At 37.6% G+C, this 25,301-nt stretch overlaps 1 protein-coding gene across 4 annotated transcripts in view; it reads left to right on the plus strand.

Moving 5' to 3' along the window:
* Positions 1 to 25,301, plus strand: part of TENM1 (teneurin transmembrane protein 1) — an 803,989-nt gene that overhangs the window by 4,942 nt on the left and 773,746 nt on the right. For 3 of the 4 annotated variants that reach the window (XM_059050032.2, XM_059050043.2, XM_059050039.2), the window contains exon 2: positions 11,281 to 11,347. The exons of the other annotated variant lie outside the window; for it this stretch is intronic. The gene's annotated coding sequence lies outside the window, so the exon portion shown is untranslated. The remainder of the gene's footprint in view (positions 1 to 11,280; positions 11,348 to 25,301) is intronic. 4 annotated transcript variants of the gene reach the window in all.

The raw sequence follows: 25,301 nt of genomic DNA on the forward strand, positions 1-25,301 counted from the left end.
GAAGCTCTTACTCAGAGCCTTCATATCTGTGTTTATGGTAGGTATGTGCCAAGATTAATATTTTTTTCCTGAGTACTTATGACAGGTCTCTATGGCTGTATCTAGGTGACACCCAAATATGTGAGTGAAAAGTTCCGTCAACCATCCAGCTGTTTGAGGTGATGCAAACAAACATCTGGTTGGTTGAGAGAATTTTTTACTTAGTTTCTGGATGTTTTGGAGTCATTTAACAGGCTGATGAATCTTAATATCTATGTCAAAAAAGAAAGAAAAACATAAAATGAAACGCTTTAAAATACATGTAGAGACCCTTAAACATTCTTGGGTTACTATAAAATACACAATGAGCCAAATGCCATCCTGAATCTACAGCCTTCTATGGAATGTGTAAGGAGCTGTTGCTTGCATCCCTCAGCAGTGACAAAAACAGAAACACACTGCCCTTTTCAAAAAGCCAGGAAATAAAACACTTTAACTTCAGTTCTACCTCCCCCCACCCCACCCCGCCCCCGGTACTGATTCATCAGCTTAAAGAAATCGACTTAAAGAGTTTGATATGTTGGCTTCTTACAATTTCCTGCACCTCACTTTTCACCGATTCTTCTACTGCCATGGAAACTAGATGGGACAGACAGCTGGGAGTCACTAATTCAGGATGGGAACCTGCTTGTTAATTTAATTTCATGCCAGCCTGTTGGTCCCTGAGAGTAACTGTAAAAGGCTGGGGGATTGAATTTGCGAGCAATAAATGATTAAGAATAAAAATCAGTGCCATCTCTGTCATTTTCCTGAAGATTTTATGCAACCTGCCTTGTCCCTACTCAATCAGTTCTTTAAAAATAATCACAGAAATAGAGCTTTGATTTGTGCATTCCTGTTGGTATTTATGTATATGCTACAGAGAGTTTTTTGTTCTATGAGGACATTCACAGCTGTAAAATAGTTTCATAATAGGTATTACATTGAACAAATATGTTCAGTCAAATTATGATTTTGTAGACTTTGAAGAAGCCTAGTTAGAGATCACAGTAAAGTTAAATATAAATGATGCTTGAATTTTCTGGTAAGATTAGTTATTTTTCCTTTTCAAGTATAAAAACAATTTTATTAATATATCTGTACCTCACTTTTTTTAATTACAGAGACCAAATGGATTTGAATACATTTATTTGAAATCTGTAAAACACTCATTTTACCCATCACCATAAAGCATACTGATTGTTTTAATTTTAATTGACTAAGTTGTCAGTCGATAAGTAGTCAACAATGAGGAAATTACCTTTTAATGTTTCTCATATTCTGTTGTAACATTTTTGTGGCTGATTATGACTTGCAAAATTGAACTTTGGGATCACAAACTCTTATATGAGCTGAATTTCAATCCATGTTAAGCCTTTTGCAATATTATCAGCTATGGGTTCTGATAAACTAATTTTTTTTGTCTGAATTTATAGCTGTAAACAAATTTCTGTATTATGGCTAAGAAAGAGTGATTCCCAAAAAGAATTTTGGTAAGGAAAAAAAGAATGGAGATCTAAATCTATATCTATATTTATATGTCACCAGGTAATTTTCTGTTTTAAAGTGACTATAATTTCAAAATATAAATGTCCCAGACAGAATTATTAAATATAGAATGAAGTAGGATTTAAAAGTTTAGGAAAAGTTGGGAATTGCCTGGCAGTCTAGTGGTTAGGACTCCATGCTCCCACTGCAGGGGGCCCAGGTTCAATCCATGGTCAGGGAATTGAGATCCTGCATGCCACGCTGTGCAGCCAAAAAAAAAATTTAGGCAAAATAATATTTTCATTTTTACATGCTAGGGAATATTCTTGATATCGGTATCCAGTTATTGGGTATTGAATTGCATATATTTTGTTAACTGGTTTATTTTTGTTACTTGAGCTGTATCTGAGTAAAAATACCAAAATATCTGAGTAAAACATGAAAAATTCAGTCAATCATCATTATTGAACATGTAGATTTCCTAGTATCTATCTATGTCATATCTTCTTTGTCATGTCGATTTCCTCTAACCTTTCAGCAGATGCTTGGCATTTGGATGTACAGTGAAAAAAAAAAAAATTAGTCAATCATCTGAATAGTTCCAAAGATCTGATCAATGAATTTTAACTGTTCATCCAAATGATATTGTTAAGATACAGCCTCAGTTTCCCTTTAGAAATGACTGTATATTTACTTTTAAATCGTTTTCCTATTTAGATGAAAGGTACTGTAGATATTCAGAATGTTGATCGCATATATATATATGTGTGTGTGTGCATGTATATGTGTGTGACTTTAAATAGAACCCCTGTATGGTTTTATCAAAGGAAATCCAGTTTCATTTTAATGTTTGGAATCACTGCTTAGTGTTTTTAACTGCCTGTGTGAATGAGGGTTTTTAAAGCAACCAAAATAAAAAATACATTGCTATTAGTTTGCATACATCAGGGAAAATATGGTCGCAGGCTAAGATCAAGGAGAAAATTTCCCAGCTCCAAGGTTTTGTATATATAATTGGTGGATTCTAAGTGTTTATATTACTTCTAATGCCTCTATCTGGTTTAGACACCTGTCAAAGAGAAGGTGCCAGATTAGTTGGACAATTGGTTTATTAGATATTGCCTTCCCTGTGTCCCAGATGTATACAGACATTTTAAGAAAACTCTTCAGTTGTTCAGGGAAATTAGAAAAAGATACTGCAGATGGCCTATCTCAGTAATCCAGGTTTTTTCAGGTACATTTAAAATTAAATGTCCTGAGAGATGATTAATTCAGGAAAGTTATTGATAATGAACTCATGCTACACATCCTTTGCACCTATGATGATGCCTTATTAAAGGTGTCTCAATCTTGCTAATTACCACCTGTGTTTAAATATAGAGGTGTATAAATACACTACAACCACACAGTGGCTGGAAGCTTTCTAAACCCAAAGTGTTCCTAGCTAACTCAATTGCTATCAACAAAATGTTTCTCATCAACATTTTGAATTTATATCTGTGCATTACCCCCCTTTAGCATTAATGATTTTCTTTTTTTAAAGATGCTGTGCTTAATTGCAGGCATTTCAGTGATATTGATATGTGATCTCCTGCTCCATTAACTAGCCCCCAAATATATTTGTATTTATGTGTGGGGGGATGGGATTTTTTGACTAAAGGAATATTTATTAAAAATTATGTGTACATTTTTGATGTGGATTTTGCAAGCATCGTTCACAGAAACATACATCACCTATTTGCTTACTGCATGCCTGAAATGAATATATTTTTGTGATTGTGACTCATATCTTTAGAGCTTTAAGCAATGTAGGGAAGCATTGACAGAATTGCTGTGCAAGTCAAATAAGAAACTCCTTTTATAAATTTCACTAATGAGATCTAGTGACCTCTAAGGGAGAAGGCTGTGCAGTTGATTGGCCACTTGATACCTATTACTTTGACTTAAGAAGGCTCTTGTACCTTGAAATACCAATAACCTCACTCTCTTTTCTTCCTCCCTCCTTCCCTTCCTTCCTTTCTTTTACTTTCTCTTTCTTTCTTTCAGCGATTTCCAAGAGTTGAGGTAGTATATAGATTTATGAGAAAAGAAGCTCTGGGACATTCAAGTTTTTGGAGTGATTATTCTTTTTATTCTTTTTCTAAATCTGACCAATTCCTTAGGTATATACTAGCGAATATAAGTATAAAGTGAAATATTATTTTTTATATTGTTTTTGGCTCATACATTCTTTCAATTATCTTGGGTAGGAGCTAAAATAACATACCGATTTTCTGTATTGGTACCCTTTATTACAGATTTATTCTGTGCATGTATCCATTCATTGTGAGTGCATTTGTGATTGATCTTTCATGTTTAGTCTAATAAAATGTCAACCCTTAGGTGTGACATCATTATTTTTGGTTTCAAATACATGAGTGTTAACACAAGAGTGCTACATTTTCTTCTTTGTTTTGTTCTTTTCCCCTGTTTGAGCCATTGCCTTGATGAAACATTGGACAACTTGTGAAAGTGAGGTAATTTTAATATAAACAATTAGAAATCAGTGCAAGGGAAATATTTTAAGGGTAATGTAACACGGAATAGAGAAAAATTGAATGATATATTTCTGCTAAACATGGAGTAAAACATGTTGAAGAAAATGTGTAAAACAGCACTAGACTTAGTAAGAAGGAAACACTGGTCCTAGACATTTAGCAAATTGCTTGGGGCTGCTTTGTTGTTGAAAAGGCAGAAGAAGAATCAATGTTTACCCAGAGTTCTAGGACAATGGGTCTTGAAATCTCAAGTGTTTTCCACAAAGACTCTCCAAGTCTCATGGACTGGCTTCTTTTTTTACTGAAGACCTCAGTATTACAGGGTTTTGGTTATACATCATAAAACAGTCTTCACGAAGAAAGAACTTCATATGTTCAATCATTCATTCATTGATCAAAACTTTTTAAATATCTCTGCTTACCCAGTGCTACAAAGACATTTTAAAAACTTACCATCTAATGAGGGAGACAGACATTTGAATTGGCTCTTAAAGAATAGCTAAGAATTTTTCAGTCAGAGAATATGGAGACCCACAGTCCCCAGGGCTAAAAGATCGTGAAAGGGTACAAGGCTAAATTAGCATTGGGGAATACCAACCCAGTAAAATAGAGTGTCATTTTATTTCCTACCCAGGTCTGGGGAACAGACGTTGGGGATAATGTCTTATTTTATTTCCTTACATGTGTCTGACACCCAGAGGGGGCTTAGTACATATTTATTGAATGATTGGATGTGTTAGGATTTTCCTGCATGGAGAATTATATTGGAGAATTGTGGTTTTTATGATGTTTATCCAAAATTACACAATGTAATGCATTGTAGCAGAATCTACTGAATTAGATGAAGGGCTTTAAAGTGAGGAGGGCAGGTCAGCAACTTTGAGTTTTAGAAAGATGGCACCTGTATGAAGGATGGGTTGAAGTGCATTAAGAGTAGTAGCAGTGAGACATTAAGGGGCTATGTTGCAACTGTGAGCGGTTATGAAGGTGTGAACCATGGCAGTGACAGTAAAGATGGAGAGGAGGGGGAAAATTTGAAAGCCACTCATAAGGTAACATCAGTGGGATGTGGAAATTGATTACATTTAGAGGCTGAGGGAGAGAGAGGAAAGACACTGAGGCTTTTGGCTTGGAAAATTAGGTAATGCCATTAAGCAATACAGGGAACATAGAAGAAAAAGCCAGTTTGGGTGCGAATGATGAGGTGAGGTTTGGATTTACTTAATATGAGGCACTATCTTGACATCCAGATAGAGATGATTTGTCACAGATGGAAATTACAGACCTGAAGATCAGGTCTAGAAGTAGAGATGTGTGTGTCATCAGTTAATGTAGTAGTTGAAATCATAGGAAGGTGGGTTCACCTAGGGAGTATATGTAGAGGGAGAAGAGAAGTAAGGATGAAATCTCGAGACACACTGAACTAAAGAGGTTGGTGAAGTAAGAGGAGACTTCAAGAGAGAGCAGGTCAAGAATAAGGTCAGAGAGGTAGGAGGCAAACCAGGAAATAATGAAATAGAAGCTAAGGGAGGAAAGGATTTTATAAGTGCCATCTGGGCAAAGGCGTGGAAAGCTAATTCATAAGAGGCAATTAAAATGGCTAGTAAATGTGAAAAAAGCTCAGTCTTCAGTAATCAGAATAAATGCAAATTAGAAAAAATAAATACAAGGGTTTTTTGTTTGTTTGTTTTGTAAGATAATGCTCGGTGTAATTGCTCAAGTCCCAAACCTTAGAGTTTTCTTGATTCCTCTTTTTGTTCACACCTGACATGACTCTACCTTCAAGCCATATCCTTTGAATCATTTGCTTCTCCTCTCACTCACCATTAGTGTTTTAGTCTAAACCACCATCACCGCTAACCTGGACTACTGAAATAACCTTCTAATTGATGCCCTTACATACGTTTTTGCCTCACGTAGTTTTCCACACAGCAGCTAGGGTGATCCTTTTAAAAAATAAATAAGTTCTTCAGATTTCCCCACTCTCTGCCCTCTGATGGCTGGCTTCCTATCACACATAAGATAAAATTTTTAAAATAAGTTAAAAAATCTTTACCATGTCCTACACAGTCCTACAGGATTTGTTCCCTATTTATCCAGTCTCATATCATTCCATTTTTCCCACCAAACCTTGCTCATAACATTCTAGCCAAACTGCCTTCCATTCTGTTCCGTAAACATGAGATGCATTTTTGTCTCTCAGGGCTTTTGCACTTGCTATTTCCTCTGCCTGAAATGAATTCTCACTTCATTCAAGTCTTTGATCAAATTTTCCTTCATCATAGAGGCCTTCCCGGACCATCTTATGTAAAGAGTCCTATCGTGGTTTATTTTCTATGCCTTTATCCGCTTCTGTTTTTCCTCATATTACTCATCAGTACCTGGTATCACACTGTATGTTTGTTTATTTAGATTTATGAAATCTACTAACATACTAGCTACCTGAGGGCATGGACTTGATGTCTGTTTTGCTCACTACTGCATCCATATCACCTAGCAAGCACAGTGCCTGGTACACAGTAGGTGTTTAATAAGAATTGGTTGAATAAATGAATGAATAATAAGGACATGATGAAATGTTAGTTGGTATAGATTTGGCAGTTTGCAGCAGAAGCATTAAAAATGCTCATACCATTTGACCCAGTAATTCTACTTCTGGGAATTTGTCCTAAAGAAATAATGTGAAAGGCAGAAAAAGCATTATTTGCAAAGATTTTCACCAAGCATTATTTGTAATAGTGCAAAAAATGAAGGAACTTAAATGTTCAACAAGGGAATTGCTAAGTGATTTATAGTACGTTTAGACAATGTAATATTTTATGGCCGTTACAGATGATGTTTACAAATATTTTATGATAAAAGGAGAACATTTATGTTATACTATCAAGTGGTAAAGCAGGATACCAAATTATATATACCCAATAGGTAAGAAAAGAAAGACTGGAAAAAGATGCACAAAAGTGCCAAAAATTATTATCTCTGTTTGGAGGAGGTGGGTAATAGGTGATATTTTTCCTTTCTGTATTTTTCAGATTTTCTGTAATAAGTCCATATAACTCTCACTACAGAAAAAATACATTTACAAAACAAAGAGGAAACAAAAACACAAATATAAATATTGCCACCTTACAAGTGAGGTTTAGGTAATAAAAAACAAGGAGTATAAACCTATTCTCCTTGAGAGACGGTGCTGGAGGGAGAGGAATATACCAATTGTAATTGGGGCCAACTGTTCTGTGGCAGCTTTACTTTGAAGAGGTCCACAGCCAGGGAAAATAATTGAGATCCACTGATCCAATCTAGTCTTCACTCACTGGAGAACCAAGGAGGGTTGAGTTTATCATGTCAGGATTTAAACAGGATGTTCGAGGGAGATTAGGCAAGTTAAGCCTTCTTCATATTGCTGTGGAAAGCACTAGCAATTTGCTTCATGTGAAACAGAAGTGATTACTCACTATATTTCTTCATGTCATGTAGTAAAAACAATTAAGTGAAGTTAGACTATAGATTACTTGGCTATTCAGCCACAGTCACCTCTAATGGAAAAGAAGAAAAATAGCATTGACAAGTTTTGGCAGGTCTCATCATTACAAATGCCCATATTGCCAGAAAAAAAAGAAGCTGCAGCCAATAATGTAAACCTAGATATTCTCTAGGCCCTGAGGAAGAAAGTGACGATACAGAGTGTTGCAGCATTAATTGTCTGAGAGCACTGATCATTGTAATGGGGAAACTGTCTCTGTTATTAACACAATTATTTTCTACAACGTCTTTGAGTAAACGTCCCATTGGAAAAATAGAATTAGGGGTGTCAAAGCATGTGTAGCAATATGTAAAGATACACTCATTAGTAAAATAAAGTGTGACCTGTATGCATCCCAGAGTCCTTTGAAAATATAGTGTTAATATAGGTGTTATAGTTATAATTAGTTTATAATTGAGTAATTATTGAAAAGCAAGTTTAAAAAGTCCCATTTTCTAAATGAGTAGGAATTATACTTTTTAAATGCATCTGAGAAAGATATCTATCTATACACACATATGTGCATGTTCATATATATGTATATATATTTTGAACCAGAGTTTTAGACCTTTCTGCTCACCTCCAGTTTATGCATTTTATCTCCATAGCCAGTCTCAAATGATAGTTTCATTTTAAGAAGCTGAGAACTGAAGGATGTAGTATATTATTCTCTAGGTGGGCCCAAACAAGAGGTAGTGGCACTAATGAAAGTTTGGGTCAGATGATCCCTTGATGAGCTTTTCCAATTTGGATTTATGACTAGAGCTTGTTCTGTGAGATGCATTTCTAACATTTGTGGCTCCTGCTGTTTTTGCCTCTGGTATGCATTATTTGGTTGAGTTCAATGATGGTCCTGTCAAACATTCTAACTTGTTTTTTCTCTAAGGGTAGCTAGCCCTCATGCAGTATTAAGACAGTCAACAGTTTCTTTTGTGGAAATGAATTCTTGAGTCGAACAAAAAGGTAAAAGGTGAGGGAAGTGGTACATGTTGGGAACTGGTAAGTGATGGCAAGTAACTTGGGGTATCTTATATAGATCGTGTGAACTGGCCTTCTCTAATCATGAAGGGGGAGATAGACTCCTAAAGGCTTCAGTCAGAAGGCAATTGAGAAGTGAGCAGAGAAGAGCTGTATGATTTTAAAGCCCTCTTGCTTCCCAGTCCTCTGTGGATCTCACCCAGGCAAAATGCTGCATATAGGGCAGTCTGTTTTTTAAAGCAATTTTGCTAGCTGCCTTGCAGAATCAGCCTGATGAGTATGAAGCCAATTTCTACAGACTTGCTCTGGTATATGTGGCAGAAGAGCCAGAAATACTTTTTGTAGTCTAGATCTAAGTACTTTCTGAAATGTCTTCCCTTAAAAGATTCTATCTTAGCACTATTATGGAACTACATGAACACTTGAGCAGAACCATGTCTTTTTTGAGCAACATTAACAGTGATGAAAAATGCACATCGGGCAATTAGATTGCAACTAATCAAGAGCACCACTTTAGTCTATTATGAATGATTTATATATAGTGTACTGGATATGGAGATCATTACTAATAATATTATACTCTATTATCATTGCAAGGTCACCTTGGTGATCTTTGTCAAAGGTGACAATAATGTTATTGACCTACATTTTTAAAAAATTTCATTTAGATATTGTCTTCCGTCTTGATTCACTGTGTAGAAATTTTAAATTGTTTGCCCTTATTACTAAGATTTTTGCCTCAAATATTAAAAAAATAGGTTTGGGAATTACTTGATTGATAAATTGGGGCCATCAGGTTAATTAAGTACCAATCACAAAATATTGGAATGTTAATGTTTTCCTTTTTCTTTATTATTCATCACACCGCCTTTTCTTTTCTTTTTTTAAATTAACTAATTTATTTTTGGCTGCGTTGGGTCTTCGTCGCTGCGTGCAGGCTTCCTCTCGTTGTGGCGAGCAGGGGCTACTCTTCACTGAGGTGCGCAGGCTTCTCGTTGCGGTGGGCTCTAGGCGCGTGGGCTTCAGTGGTTGTGGCACATGGGCTTAGTTGCCCCGCGGCATATGGGATCTTCCCAGACCAGGGCTCGAACCCATGTCCCCTGCATTGGCAGGCGGATTCTTAACCACTGCACCACCGGCGAAGTCCCCACACTGCCTTTTCTAAAATGGATTTTTGAAGAATTTAAAACATGTAGCTTTTTAATATATGGGTGATATAAGTTCATTTTAGTGAAATTAGAAAATAATGTGCTTTTTTGTTTATCAATATATTGTTAACATATTTCTATTTCAATAAAATATATTATATATGTATACACACACACATACAGAGACGGAGACACAGAGAGGTGAAAAAACAACCAAAACTGTAAAAGAATAATTGTAATTCTCCACTCCCCCAGCTCTTCCAGAGTATAGTTTAAAAGCAGCAAATTAAGCCATAAGTAGAGATGATATGGAATGACAATTAATATCCTGACAGTTCTCACATCATATTTAATGGCTTCTTAGTAAAACATCCTATGGTTGTTCCTTCATTTATTTAACCAAACTCCAATTATTGGGCATTTAGGTAATTTCCAGTATTTATGTAAAAACATCATGAAAAAATTCTTATACTTCTTTGTATACATCTCTGATAATTGCCTTATAAATATATAAACATGGATTGAAGGGAACACATTTGGTACGCGGGCCTCTCACTGCCGTGGCCTCTCCTGTTGTGGAGCACAGGCTCCGGACGCGCACGCCCAGGGGCCATGGCACACGGGCCCAGCCGCTCCGCGGCACGTGGGATCCTCCCGGACCGGGGCACGAACCCGCGTCCCCTGCATCGGCAGGCGGACTCTCAACCACTGTGCCACCAGGGAAGCCCAGGAGCACATATTTTTAAGGCTTTTGGTACCTATTGACAAGTTCCCCTCCAAAAATACTGTACCAATTTATATTACTGCTGAAGGGTTTTTTAAAGTTCATATGTTAAACATCTATGTGACTTCATATTGGTCCCTGTATAAATCAGAGAGAGAAGTATATCTGTCAGGTGGAATAAATTAATGGGGATCATTATAGGGTACACTTCCTGCCCTGTTGCCCAGTACCAGGTGTGGCACATGGAGACATATGCTCCATTTTATAACTTGAATAAAGGAAGTCACGTGGAACTGGGAAACCAAAGTGAGGAGACATGGATTCTAGTCCTGGCTCTGCCACTAACCACATTATGTGACTTTATGCAAGCCATTAACCCCTCTGGGCCTCACTTTGCTGAGAATTAAATGAAATGTATATATGAAGGTTTTCTGTAAATTGTAAAGGACTCTTTTAATATAAGAAATTACAATTATTATAAATTGTTTACATTGGTGAAAATTTCTTGAAATTGTGGGCATTTCATCTCAAAATGAGTGGTATATTGAGCAAAAATTGAATAGTATTAAGTTGGAAGAGTCTTTGTAGGTGAGAATTCCAAAGCCCTCCAGGTATACTCATTCGTAATTAAGAAATTCTTGATTAGCAGCATAGTTAATATAATTGTTTGGAGTTTCAAGCAGATCTTTTAAGAAACTGACCCCTTTATCCTTTGTGAATTGCAAAATGAAGCCTTATATTCACAACTCCCATGCCCACTCCCAACCCCCACCCCACGTGTCTCTTTCTTTCCCTCATATAAGGACTGCTTTGGACCTGGTTGTATATATGTTTGAAGGATAATTTGGCCTAATTTGTTTACAGGAATTACAAGGGTGACCTTTATTCAGCTGTCTCCTTTTTGATTCCCATAACTTCTGGATCTATCAAGGTATGTGCATTCTACACTCAAATTTACTTTGGAAATTGAACACATAGATATATAATGTGAAAAGAACAGAATGTTCCACCTTTATAATCAGTTATATTTATTGCGTGCCATGTGAAGAATGAAGTACATTGTTTTAAACTTTAAAAAACCCATCCGGCCGTTGTATAGATAAGCTTGTATCTGTACTCCATAATTGCTTGAGTCTTTGCAAAACCAAATGTGCAGGCCGCCCTCTGTATTTAAACGATTCTGTGACCTTTTCCACACACAGCTACTAAAACCAGGAGACTCTTTAACTAATGGGAATATCTGCAGAGTACAAGGGAACAGCAGTGGCCAATGAGGATGTTTGCTAAACCATTTAGTAGTTAACATTGACTGCAAATAAACATGGCATTTCTCCATAACAATGGCAAAAGTATTTCCATTCAGATAATTTTACTGACAAAACAAATATTTGCCTCCTGAAAAGAATGTTTTAATTTTTTAGGAAAGTCTGAAGTAAAATATCTGTATTGTCATGGTATTACATTAATTTATTTACCCCTCCATTTTTCCTTCCTTTCATCTATCCATCTGTTGAACCATACTTGTTGCAAGTCATTGTGTCTTTTCTTTTGGTAAATATGCCAATGTAGATAGAATTCACCTGGAATATTGAAAAAGTGACTGCTTCTATGTTCAGTCCTATGTTAGGTGAAATATGTGAGAAAATGTGGCAAGATGGGGGAGATTTTCAGATTAATCAAAATCTTCAGTTACTTAAAAGACTTCCCTCATTGCACTTCATTCTTATTAAAAATATTCATCATTGTTAAGTTCTTAGTAAGTAGGGAATAGGAAGCATTGATATTTTTCCTTTAATACCCGTATCTGGCAGTGCTATGTATCATTATTCAAATATGAATTCTCACCCCACTTACAAAAAAAATCAAAAGAATGACCTGAATTTGTGTTAAGTTTTTGGAATCACTTGATACTTCCTTTAAAGAACATTAAACAATGAAATTACATAAAAAATGAAATCTTTAAAATATTGGAATTTGCATTGCCCTTCAAAAAATACAGTACAAATACGTTAAGGGTTTTTTGTTTTTGTTTTTGTTTTTTGATTGGGTTCCAGTTAATTGAGATTAGTCTGTTAGGGAAATTTAAAATGGATTTGCCAGTTTTAACTCTGCACTTAGTTCTATTTGCCATTCTTCTAGAGGTACTGCCTTTAAGGGGATACCATTGCCAAATGTTCATTTCACTACAGGAAAAAAAAAAAAGTAAGATCAGAAAATAAAATGACATTAAAAAAGAAACTTACTGGGAAGGAATAAGAGATTTTTGCATATTGTGTCATTTGTGAAAATTTTCTTAATTTGGTAACTGTGAGTCTGCCAGTTGTGTAATATTAACTGAAAGGTATTTTTTCATACTAAAAAGCTTTAAATGTGTGAAAAATGATGGTCTTGCAAAGCTAATGTGAATGAAAAATCAGAATGGAGGAAAAATGCCTAGCAGGCCAAAAGAATGCACACTTATGAAAATAATTGGCGCTAGATATTTAAAAGGTTCAGAGAGCAGCTACTTTCCCTCCCTTAGAGAGACAACATGGTATAGCAGAAAAGCCCTTGCCTGTCAATCAGAAAACATAGTATCTACTCCCAGTCTTATAAGAGCGATATGGTCCTCCTAGGTCACTTATCTGCTCTGAGACTTGGTTTTCTCACATCTATAATAAAAGCTTTCTTCCTGATAAAACAGTCGATGATTTTTAAAAAATTAAGGGCTCTTCTCAAGTATGCAAAATGGAGTCAAGATTGGCCATTAAGTTGGAATACACACACCAGTTGTTAAAATGACTGCTGCTTGTTTAAGTGGTTTAGTGCATTGGTAATAGGGCATTTATTTACTTTTTATCTTAAAGCAACTGTGTACGCTAACACCATTGCTCACCCCCCTACGCTCCACTGTGCACACCAGTATTGGCATTATACTAAATAGATTCAAGTAGAAGTTTAGTTAGTAGTCTCATTTGCCTCCTTGATAAAAATGCTCAACTTTGGGGTGCTGCTGTGCCTCTCCTCTGTCAGTCTCTTGAAGTTCAGCAAAACTGTATGTTTTCTCCCTCTTGCAAGGTGGTCATTCAAGGTCAAGTATCTCTGAAACTTGGAACCAGCCAAGTGCATAACCCGATGACTTCAGACTCCAATGCTTTCAATCTGGCACCCTTCATGAGCATTGAATTCATATTAAAGCACTTAAAATATATTCTCCTCCATCTACATATCACAGCAATAACACCCTAGGCACAGGACAGTGCCTGGGAGCAAATAACCACTTGGAGTTAATGATCTGAGGGGCAGCTGAAGGTCCATTGACTCTTCCTAGTCAGTCCTTCATCCCTATAAAATGCCTATTCCTGAGATGCCAAGCCTTCAATAATTTTTCTGTCTCATATCAGATTAAGTAGTAGCCATAAATAATGGCATTTAATACATAATAATGAGATGTGGTAATGCAATAAAATGTCAACAATTCTAGTACTATATAAAGATGTCTATTCTGATCAAACCAAGAGAAGGAGTGGTAAATGAAGTTCATGAATCATAATATTTTAGAAGTGACTTTCCCCTTATTGGTTGAAATGAAATATAAGTGAGAATTCATATGGTTTAGGGGAACAGTTCCCTTTCTTTTGCTTCTTATTCCACTGATGAATGATCCATTTTAGAAATAATTTAAAAATACCTCTGACATCTATTTTTAATAGATTTTTAAAAATCGTGTATGTTCAGCTTCCTTCTCCCTTTTTAGCAGTAGATTCAGCTTTCGAGATATGTACAGCTCTGAAATAAGTAACAAATACAACTCTATGATTTTTTTTTCACAGAGGAAGCATTTTTCATTTATTTATTACTGTGATAACAATAAGCTTCCACAATGTGCCAGGCATGGTGCTAGTTGCTGGGGAAACAAAAATCAGTGCGGGACACGGTCCCCAATCACAAGCTATTGATACAGAGGTGAGGACTGACCTATATAGAAAGAAGTAAAATAATCAAGTGTTGTAGGTGTGGAATGCATATGAATTTATTTGCTCATGGCATTCATATTCTTTTTTCTAAATTAAACAATCTTCACACATCAGAACCTAACCAGTAGGGCAGTGAGATGTATAGTCTCAATAACCCCCCACTCAAAAACTCTATAGGTCATGGCCCCCAAACATGTCCATGCTTTAATCCCTGGAACCTGTGAATATGTTGCATCACATGGCAAAGGGGAATTAAGATTGCAGATGGATTTAAGGTTGCTATTCAGCTGACCTTAGAATAAGGAGATTATCCAGGTTAACTCGGCCTGATATCACTGGCTTTGAAGACAGTGGCCGTGAGCCAAGGAATGGGGGGTAGCCTCTAGAATCTGGAGAGAGTAAGGAAAAGGATTATCTCCTAGAGACTCTAGAAAGGAATGTAGCCCTGCTGACACCTTGATTTTAGCCCATCAAGACCCATTTATGACTTCTGACTTAGAGAACTGTAAGATAAGTCTGTGTTGTTTTATGCCACCAAGTCTGTGGTCGTTTATTACAGTGGTAATAGAGAACTAGTATATTGAGGTTTGCCCAGTACAGAAAATCTGGGGAGAAGTCTCTAGTTGTTAGCAATTGCTGTGGCTTGAAAGGTATGGTTTGTGCTGATCTTGCTACACAGAGATATTTGTCCAGTGATTATTTTTCCTGGATATCCATATCAGGCCCCTCTATTAGAAGTACAACCACTATGAGATCCCTGAAATACCTGGCAGTTCTCCTTTGCTCCCACCCGAGTCTCAAGGAGAATGTAGCCCTCTTTCCATCTTCTTCTGTAGACCACTTATGCCCTTTCCTCCCCTCCCCTGCTCTTCATCCCTGTGCCTTGAGGTCTAGGATGCAAGGTTTGTGGAGAAAAGTGGAAAATTATCTTTCTTTCATGGGGTACCTACAGCAGTGAGAAAGATGCAGGCACTACTATCTAATAAATGATCCCGCCAGGGGCTTTACGACAAGCATAAAGTTGGGAATTGAATATAGTATGAAACAGGAGTCTCAAGCTAGTGGCCTACTCCTCAGGATCATTCCTCAGGTATATTTTGTTTGCATCCCAGGACTCTTCTTTTCTTCACTCCTTCCTCCCCTCTCCCCTTCCTTTTTAAAATGCTTATAGCTTGGGTGTGCCCTGTTCAATTCCGTAGTGTCTGCCACCCCCCTACTGTCTTATTCCTTGCTTACCCGACTTGTGTGTTATGATCCTGGTCCCTGTGCTATGGAGGTTAAGTGCAAATGCTTTGGAGTTTAAATAGGTGAGATGATTCAATTCTGCCACATATTGGCTGTACAGCTTGGGCAAGTAGAAAAAGCATAGTCTTTCTAACTTTAGTCTTCTCACCTCTAAAATGGGCTAATAATTATACCTCACACCTCATAGACTTGTGAAGCTTAAAATAGCCTGCACATGACACATAAAGCACTTTGCACATGCAACATAGTACATCCTCAATAAATATTAATTGTCACTCCCACTACTATTATCACCACTGTGAGGGCACAGAGGGGGGTTGATCAAGTCCATCTAGTAAAAGGATGAGAAGCAGGCATCTGAAAAGTTTTCATGGAGAAGGTAATGCTAGTACTGGAGCTGTTCTGTAAGTATGCACTGGTGGGGGGTAGGGACTAGCAATTTGGTATTATCTGATGAACAAATGGTGGAGATGGGCAGATGTTCTATGCAAAAGAAGCAGTGGCACAAAAACACCAAATAGCCTGGTCTCTTAGAGGAACTGCAATCATCCTGTTCAGCTAAAGGGTGATGTAGAAGGTAAACATGAGACAAGATGAGACTGGAGAGGTAGGCTGGGGACAGATGAAGAGGGACTTCTCTGACCTAAGAACATCTCCTTTTTCCGGGAGGCCAGTGTTTTTTTTTTTTTTTTTTTTTTTTTGCGGTACGCGGGCCTCTCACTGTTGTGGCCTCTCCCGTTGCGGAGCACAGGCTCCGGACGCGCAGGCTCAGCGGCCATGGCTCACGGGCCCAGCCGCTCCGCGGCATGTGGGATCTTCCCGGACCGGGGCACGAACCCGTGTCCCCTGCATCGGCAGGCGGACTGTCAACCACTGCGCCACCAGAGAAGCCCAGGCCAGTGTTTTTTTTAACGCTACTATGAACTTTGAAGTTTGGTGTACTGCCCACTGAGCTTTTGTCTTGTCTGTCAGGCAACCCTTGAAACAGGTTTACCTAGGGACACAGCTTAAAAGCCACTTCTATAGTCATAGAGGAACCAGAAAAGGACTTTAATAATCATATTTGTGATATAGAGGGTTCACCCTGGTGATAGTATGGAGAATGGATTGGAGGGGGCAGAACTTCTGATGGCCAGGAAACCAGTTAGGAAGCTATCATTATAGGCCAGATGAGAGATGACGAGGGCCAGGTGGCCATTAGCAGTGGGAACAATGATAAGGGGATAGGTTTGAACAGTGGTTCTCAAACTTGACGGTTTGTTGGAGGGCTTGTTAAGTTGCAAATCTCTAGACCCTGCCTACTCTTGAGTTTCTGTTTCAGTTAGTCTGGGGTGGGGCCCAAGAATTTGCATTTCTAACAAGTTCTCAGGGGATGCTGATGCCACTGGTTCAGGGACTACAGTTTGGGAATCTTGAGGTTTGAGATATGCTAACTGTAGAACTGACAGGCATGGGTCACGCAGTAGATACGGGGAGTAGGGGAAAGCTTTCTGGCTTGGGAGACTGAGCGGATGGTGATACCATTCAGTGTTACTGAGATCAAGCTTAGGCTGAGTTGAAAAATTCTTTTTCATGACCCTAGCAAGGGAAGCTCAGCTAAAAATCTTTAAATAGGATTTGTAGTCAGATGCTGGGCCCTCTTTTTTTTTTTGCGGTGCGCGGGCCTCTCACTGCTGTGGCCTCTCCCGTTGCGGAGCACAGGCTCCGGATGCGCAGGCTCAGCGGCCATGGCTCACGGGCCCAGCCGCTCCACGGCACGTGGGATCTTCCCGGACCGGGGCACGAACCCGCGTCCCCTGCATCGGCAGGCGGACTCTCAACCACTGCGCCACCAGGGAAGCCCTGGGCCCTCTTTTAGATATCTTGACCCTGTACTTTTGTACCAGTTTTTCCCAACCTTACCGCACCGCACCCCAATCCCATTTACCTGCCTTGGTGATAGAAGTGAAAGTAGAGGTCTAGGGGAGGTAGGTTAAGGAGTTCCATTTTATACCTGTTTGTTTAAAGAGCCTATGGAGCATCTAAATGAGGGAATCCCAAAATGATAATTAAAGCTTTAGGATTTTTTGAATTTAAAATAAGTTTATCTCCTTATTTCAGTTTGGTCATCATCTTTTCTTTATGTAAAATCAGAATAGTCAAGGTACAGGTCCTGTAGTTAGATTGAGCTTTCATCTAGTGACTTCCTGTATATTTGCAGTCAATCCTATAAGGATTTCTCAGTGCTAAATTTGCTCGTAGCTGACATTCATCCTTTTTATAGTATAGATCGGTGAATCCAAACATGTTCATTTTTAAATTCCCCTTGAACCCTCCAGTGACCTAGCTTTCTCTATATAGCCGCTTCACCTAAAAGAAAAATCAAAGTATGGCAGAATATCCATGCTGTTAAGTAGGGGAGAGTAAGAGAGTATCATTTAGGTTGCCTTTTTTCCTACTTTTCTTTTCTTTTTTTTTGTGTGTGTGGCCTATTTCAGTAATGGTCAGATTTTTCACCAAAGCCACAAGCTATCTCTGTAAGGTTGAGAGTAGGCAAAGAAAAGATCTTACAATAGGATGAAGTACCTACGTGCAACAGTGAGATGAGGAATAAAACAGCCTATTAGACTTTGGAGAAGCAGAAGAAGTGGATACTAAGCAAGAAGAATTAAACTGATAGACTTGATTTTGTTGCAAGGGGGCAGTTGTACAGGTAAGTCGATCCTTTCTGGCATAGAGTATATCCTTACAGATATAGATAGATAGATAGATAGCAACAGGTAGATAGAAATATATAGATATATATAGATTCCCAATTCACTTGTCAACTTATAGTTCCATGAAACTTTAGAATTATCTTAATTTGGGAGCAGAAATACTTAACTTGTAGATTCAATTCATTTTCTTGTAGCATTTAGCTCTAATCTTTTAAGGAAAATGGAAGTATTGCTTAGTTGGTACTTATTCCTCTACTCCAGGAAACACACACATACACACACACATACACACACACACACACACATACACACACACACACACACAAAACAGTCACAAAACTGAAAACAAAGCCTTGGGCTTTTCCTAAGTGTTTCTAGATAAGCCAGAATCTGAAATGCATCCATTATTTCCCAACAGAAAGTCCAACATTGGATGTTTAAGATATGGAATCAGAGTTAATAGAAATGGCTCTTAGGGTTTCTGGAAAATCTCTTTGAGCAGATGATCTTCCTTAGGAGTGTTATTTCAGCCCCATAATATTGCTAACCTGACAGCCGAAAGTGGCAAAGTGTCTTTTGGGTGAGGCAAAGTCCAGCCCTCCCTCCATCTCACCATTATAAATTTGAAATCACTATTTCTTCAGCCTAACATACTTCCAAAGTATATTGAGAATCATTATATATTATTTTTTAAAAGGTAAAAAAAAATGAAAAATCAATGACAAAAGTTCTGAAATAAGTATAAAGGGGCAATGTAATCCCTTGCCGTGTGGTGCACTATCCGAAGTAGTCAGGGTCTTTTCTATAGGATAGGCATTGAATTGGTGACCTTCAAATATCGTCCTACTTTCGCTAGATGTCTGACATATGTCAGATGAAACTATTCAACTTATATGATTTTAAATAGCTGTTTTCCGAGAACACATCAGCTACCTATTTTGTCCCAGACTCATCTGTACGACTGCATGCGAACTTTAATTTTGAAAGATACACTTTAAGTGACATGGTTGACTATCACTGTGTTTAATAGATGACTGATTTGTTCTCTTCTACCATTTGCAAAATTCTCACCTGGTTAAATGGGTTAGCTATAATTCATAGTGTATGATGTAAACCTTCAATGATAAATTAATGTAAAGAATACAAGTTTTCAATGCCCTTCTTAATTTTATTTAATTTTACACACTGCTTTGTTCAAAAGCACTCTGATTCATGCTTGACTCTTTTGTATCTTGTGTGTGAACACAAAATGAAAGATGCACTTCTTTGCATGCCGTGATCTAAGCTTGCATCTACATACTGTATGATGTGAATGCTACCTATGAGTACTAATTTGCATCAAGCTTATAGTTTTAATCATAAGAGAGCACATGAAGTTACTACTCATTTTATTGTTGACAGTAGTTTGAGGAGGTGGAGGAAGGAGCTGAAAGAAGACTGGTAATCTAAGAAAGGCTGATTTTCAGTTAAGTACATTTTTGTAAGTCATTCTGTCATTTGGTAAACACACAATGATTATTCCTTCAGACAGATGAAATATTCATTAGAAAGAGTAGTGAGGAAATCACAGTACTATTAAAGAATAGCAAGGGAGTGGGAGGCCTGTCAAGAATATTCTGACCCTAGGAAAAAAAAATCAGAATTGCCATAGAGAGGGACCACAGAATGCAAACTTTCAAAAAGGTTATTTCCATAAAGTCTGAGGAAATCTTGGCCTCCATTAAGATTTTTGTCCCTGAGAGCCTGAAGTGTAAGTATGGTATCTGCTTTGTCTGCAGAATAAAAAAGATCTTCACTTAATCATTATCCTGGGAGCTGAACATCCTGCTACATTTGAATAAAAATGCCTACTTCATTACTGATGGGAACACAGAGTTCGGTGTGCCAAATGATCTACAGTAGAGCTTACTGACAGGGGTACCTTATAAATGAACAGGCTGTTTAAAGAATACTAGCTATTAATGTGTTTAGTATTAGATGAAGCCCTAAGAAATCTACCAAATGAGTGCTGTCTAGTAAAAAAGTAGCTCTATCATACCTTTAGGTAAAATGGAAAATGATGATATAGAAAATAGATTTCTGATGCGTCAACAATGCCATCAGTTTTTTTCTCTAGTGAAATCTCTAAAAATGATGGAAAACATAGAGCTATGAAATAATTGAGCTGCAGAGGACCTTGAGAAATCATTTGCTCTAGGCTTCTGCTTTCAAGCATGTGAATGTCTATACAAAGGGTAAGGGAGTCATGTTGTCAGCATTACGAGTATAGAATTCTTTATTTAGCAAATATGTGTATATATATATATATATATATATATATATAATATATATATAACATTTGTGTGTCAGGCACTGTTCTGAGCACTTAACAAACATTAACTGGACACATTTGTCATGGCATTGCTTTTCCCTCCTTCTAGTCTTTCTTTTTTCCCGTATTTTTTCTTAGTACATCATTTTCTGCTTCCCTTTTCCACTGCTTGTTTCTTCGTTTTGCCACAGGCCTTCCTTAGCACTCTTCCAGGGTAATGAGGTTACTGAACTCTAACGTAAGCCTCCTTTTTTCTCATTGCTTTTAAGAATGTCATGTAATTGAAGTCAAATTTCTTATAGAAATCAAAATAGATTATTTTATAATTCTGCCTTCATCTCTGTGACTTGTCATTTTATCTTGGAAAGGGATAAAATTGGCCTAGAATAATTTGATATCCACGTAGCATTGATAGTTACTTCCAGTGTCTTAAGATCATTTCTTTAATGATAGTACTTTTGGATAAGACTAGAATTGGAAAGGGGACTGCATATAGACTATTCCTTAAATAATGATTTCCCATCTTAAATTTCCAGTTTGCCAAATCACATGAGAATCTTTTTTTCTCATTCTTGACATTTGGCAAAAGAGGGTGAATATACTTTCTTCATTTTATATTTTCTCTTCTCATTCTTGAGTTTGTGTTTTTTAAATTTTATAAACTTAGTAGGTCTTTATAAATAATTTTTCATCTTGTTCTCTCAGTTTTCTGCTTAGAAGATAGATAATCCTATATGACTGACATACTTGTATTTTACATAATAGTAGAAAATTCAGTTTTTGACCTAGTATTTAAAAAATCATGTAGAATTTTCTATGTGTTGCTTATTGACACGTGTGATATAACAAATTATGAATAATTGCTTTATGCCAAGAACTATTCCATTCATTTTACACCTGTTATCTCATTTAATCCCCACAATAACTTTATGAAGCCGGTACTACTATCATCTCCAGTTATAAAGTTTAGAAGACTGAGGCCAAGAGAGGTTAAGTAATTTGGCTCAGGTTACATAGAAACTAAGTGGTATGGCCAGTATACAAATATGGTTTCAGCTACTCTTCTATCTCTATTTGTTACTAAATCAATTAAGAAAAGAAATCTAGTTTTAAAAAATCTGACTTGTTTTTCTTGTTTTCTGACTTGTTTTCAAATTCCAAAGTTTGGAATTCCTAAGTTAAGTCATCTGAATATTGGACTGGACCTTTGGATATGGCAGATGAATTTCAGACACCCGCACAGAGAGTGCTTTTATTGTAGAATACCTCAACTAAAGGATCCTAATGTGATGCCTCCAAAGTATAATTCTAGTAGGTATATTCTGAAATATAGTCTTAAAAATGTTTGCAATAGTCTGAATAAAAAGAAAGGAAGAAAGAGAAAGAAAGAAAGGAAGAAAGAGAGGAAGGAAGGAAAGAAGAAGGAAGGAAGGAAGGAAGGAAGGAAGGAAAAGTGAATCAGAGTAACTTGGTTTTTTGGTGTCCCCTAATCTTTTGCCTACTCATATCACCACACAAGTGGTGAGAAGAACTTGTTTGTTTTCTCTTTGCCTGAAATCAGTGTTGTTCATTTCCTGTGATGTTTCCTTGGGTAACGAAAATGGAGATTTCTTCCTAGATTATTTTGTTTCTTATACTCAAACTATGGCTATACTCAAGATCCATTATTTTTCTTCCTCTACCTTTTCTTCCTTGGAGATTTCATCTACCTTTATGAGTCTAACTACCATTTCTTATATAAATTATTTTTTAAAAATCTGTTTCCTGCACTATGGTCCCGTAATGTCCAACTTCCTGCCACATGTGTATGCTTGGATATTCTGCTGATGTGGGAAACGCATCGCGTTTCTAAAGGTGAACATATCATTTTTCTAAGGTTGGAAACATAGAGGTTGGATCCCCTATTCACCTTCTCACTTTCTGTCAGAAATTCCATTATTCTTCTAGCTACCCAGGCTTAAAACCTTGAGGCTTTCTTTGCCCCCTCCTTGTACTTTGCTTTCTGTATATAATCAGTCGCTGTGCCCCATTGGTGGTTCGTAATGTCTTTCACTTCCCTCCTTTCTTTTTTATATCACTGCCCTGAGATTTACCTCTAGTTTAGACAGTTTAGCATCTTGCTCATTAGTGCCCTACCAAAGCTTAGTGTGTTGCCTTGCCCATAGCATGAACTCAGTGTATTTTGGTTTTGTGATTGACTGAGGCACAAGTTCCCTCCTACCTCTAGCAACAACGAGCAAGTCACTTTTGGAACCAGATTTTTTGAAGTCCATCTTTTCCTGCACGTGTGCAATATTCCTTTTGTAGCCAAGTGTGTATATTTTATCAGGGTCAGTATTATATATCTATCTTTCGTGAGCTGCTAGGGGGAAAGGGATTTAAATAGATCCTGAATTAATGAGTTCCAATGCTTTAGAAGGACAATCAGTACAAGACAAATTTTTAGAGCAGTTCAAAGTTCACAGCAAAATTGAGAGAATTCCCATATGCCCCCTGCCTGCCCACCCCCCCAGATGCGCAGCCTCCCCCAGCATCAGCATCCCCATAGTGTGGACATTTGTTACAAATGATGAACCTACGCCGACATGTCATAATCACTTAAATCCCACAGTTTACATCAGCATCATTCTGGGTAGTATACGTTCTGTGGGTTTGGACAAATGTAAAATGACATGAATCCACCATAATAGTATCACACAGAGTAGTTCCACTGCCCTAAAAATCCTCTGTGCACCCACCCCCCATATTCATCCCTCCCCTTCCTTCCCCAGGCCCTGGCACCACTGATCTTTTTACTTTCTCCATAGTTTTGCCTTTTCCAGAACGTCCTATAGTTGAAATCCTCTTCAGATTGGCTTCTTTGACTTAGTAATATGCACTTAAGGTTTCTCCATAGTTTTTTCATGCCTTGACAGCTCATTTCTTTTTGGCCTTGAATAATATTCCATTGTCTGAATGTACCATAGTTTATTTATCCATCACTGAAGGACTGAAGGACATCTTTTGGTTGCTTCCGTTTGGCAATTATGAGTAAAGCTGCTATACGCATCTCTGTGCAGGTTTTTGTGTGAACATAAGTTTCCATTTCCTTTGGAGAAGTACCAAGGAGTGTGATTGCTGGATCGTCTGGTAAAACTATGTTTAGTTTTTTAAGAAAGCACCAAAATGTCTTCCTAAGTGGCTGCACCATTTTTGCGTTCCTGCCAGCAATGAATGAGAGTTCCTGTTGACAATCAGTACATTTTATCTAGTGAGGGTGAGATAATAATCTCCATGACGGTGGAAACTATCTAGACTTTATTCACTGCCAGATCCCCAGCACCTAGCTATGTACCTAGCATCTAGTAAGTATTTACAAATATATGTTGGATGAATTAATGAATAAATGCCAATGTTAATTATAACTATGCTGTCCCCAAATGGGAGAACAAAAGTCTCCTGACGACTTGCCTTATTCGCTCTAATATATTAGACTGAGGGGATTGTACCAAACATACTGAGATTTTTCCACACAGTCATATATTTAAGGCAATAATGGAATCTTTAAGTAGAATTTATGTCCATTCTAAATTATGCTTCTTGTGGGATATCATGGCATGATTCTGCCTGGGCACTACAAATTATATTGATGGGGTGAAATGTGTTTTCATGTCCGTTTGTGAAATGTGGAATGTTATTGAATTCCTTTAAGTGTCATGTTTGAGATGAGTTTAGGCTGGTTTCTTTGAGTTTGACACATTTCAGTCTGTCATCCTGTCCTTAGAGATGCTGGAAATTAAATGGGGATACTTAAATAATTTAATTTATAAGCTTGCTTACAGCTATGTGGTTTATCAAGCCAGATGTCGGTAGCCTCAGTTTCTTGCAGCTCAGATGCTGCCAGAACATAAATTAAAATGGTTTCTGTGTGTCAGGGATTAGCATGTAAAAACAGATGACACCTTCTATCAGAGGGCCAATAGTCTCTGCTGGGCAGTGCCGTTTTTGTTAACCATTGGCTAATTTTGAAAAAAGAAAAAAGTATAATTCACTTGTAATACAAGCTCAATTATATTTCTGGAGAACTCTTGTTTCCTATGTATGTGATGATGTAACTCATCTCTATAACACAAAGTCTATAATAGAAATGTTATTCTGGTTTTATGCCTCTCCCTCCCCAGAAGTCATTTTCTGTTGTTGTTTAAATGCAATAGATTTACTCAAGTTTTTATGATTATATTGTCAACATTTCCAGGTTCTCTTTTAGAAATTGGTATAGACAATTTTTTTTTTTTTACGATACACGGGCCTCTCACCGCTGTGGCCTCTCCCGTTGCGGAGCACGGGCTCCGGACGCGCAGGCTCAGCGGCCATGGCTCACGGGCCCAGCCGCTCCGCGGCATGTGGGATCTTCCCGGACCGGGGCACGAACCCGTGTCCCCTGCATCGGCAGGCTGACTCCCAACCACTGCGCCACCAGGGAATTCCCTAGACAATGTTTTAACAGGGCGTTTTTCCTAGCAAAAAAGTATGCATCTGAGACCTACTAGAGAATGGACTTGAGGATACGGGGAGGGGGGAGGGTAAGCTGCGACAAAGTGAGAGAGTGGCATGGACATATATACACTACCAAATGTAAAATAGGAAGCAGCCACATAGCACAGGGAGATCAGCTCCATGCTTTGTGACCACCTAGAG

Source organism: Kogia breviceps, chromosome X, assembly GCF_026419965.1.
Source record: "Kogia breviceps isolate mKogBre1 chromosome X, mKogBre1 haplotype 1, whole genome shotgun sequence".
NCBI classification, from domain to species: Eukaryota; Metazoa; Chordata; class Mammalia; order Artiodactyla; family Physeteridae; genus Kogia; species Kogia breviceps.